Consider the following 903-nt stretch of genomic DNA (forward strand, 5'->3'; position numbering starts at 1 on the left):
TAATAGCTAAAGCTTTATTTAATACTTGGAAGCAATTCAGAACAATTGTTCCATTTACCAGTTTCTTTCGATTATAGTAATTCGGGGGAGTAGAATTCTGAGATAGTTAGTTCTGACTAAGGTTGCCACCTGAACAGTTTTTAAATAAGGAACATTTTTTTGTTTTTGTTTGATCATTTTCAGCATCTCTCTAAAACTTTAACACTGGAGGCAAATGAGATTTCAAAAAAAAAGCCTAAATGTACCTAAAACTAAGTAAGGAACATTTATGTTCCATTTTTACCTGAAAAAAAAGTTACATTGTTCTACTGCATAAGGACCAATTCTGTGTCATAACAAGTGGTAACCCTAGATCTGTTAATTAAAGCATTCTGAGAAACATAATGTCATGCAAATAAAATTTGTTAGTCAGTTTCAAGATAGATATATATACTTCATGTACACTGTACATATATATTTAAGTAAAACAATTTTGTAAGCATATTTTTCCTTAATAAAAAGTTTAAACTGCAATTTGCAACGTGTAGTTTTAAAAAATCTTGAGGATAAAATTTTAGAATAGTAAAATACAAATGAAGTTGTTTAAACACACATACACATAAAATAGAAAGGTAATAACAAACAAGATATTTTTTAAATAAGCAGGTGCATAAGAGACTATTAATTAGTCTAACAGATATATTTCATGCTGTAATATAATGCTTGAAATTTACTCTTGAACGTTTTTGTTAATGTGAGGCAAATTCTTAAGTGGTCAGTAAATTATATATATATATATATATATATATATAAAGAATGTTAAGTTCATTCATTGTAAGATGTTTAAATGGAATATAATGTGAAGATTATAGTAATTGTAGCAAGGGAAATAATTCATAATTGAATGATATTTCAATATAGTAA

This window comes from Limulus polyphemus, unplaced genomic scaffold, assembly GCF_000517525.1.
Source record: "Limulus polyphemus unplaced genomic scaffold, Limulus_polyphemus-2.1.2 Scaffold869, whole genome shotgun sequence".
In the NCBI taxonomy this organism is placed as follows: domain Eukaryota; kingdom Metazoa; phylum Arthropoda; class Merostomata; order Xiphosura; family Limulidae; genus Limulus; species Limulus polyphemus.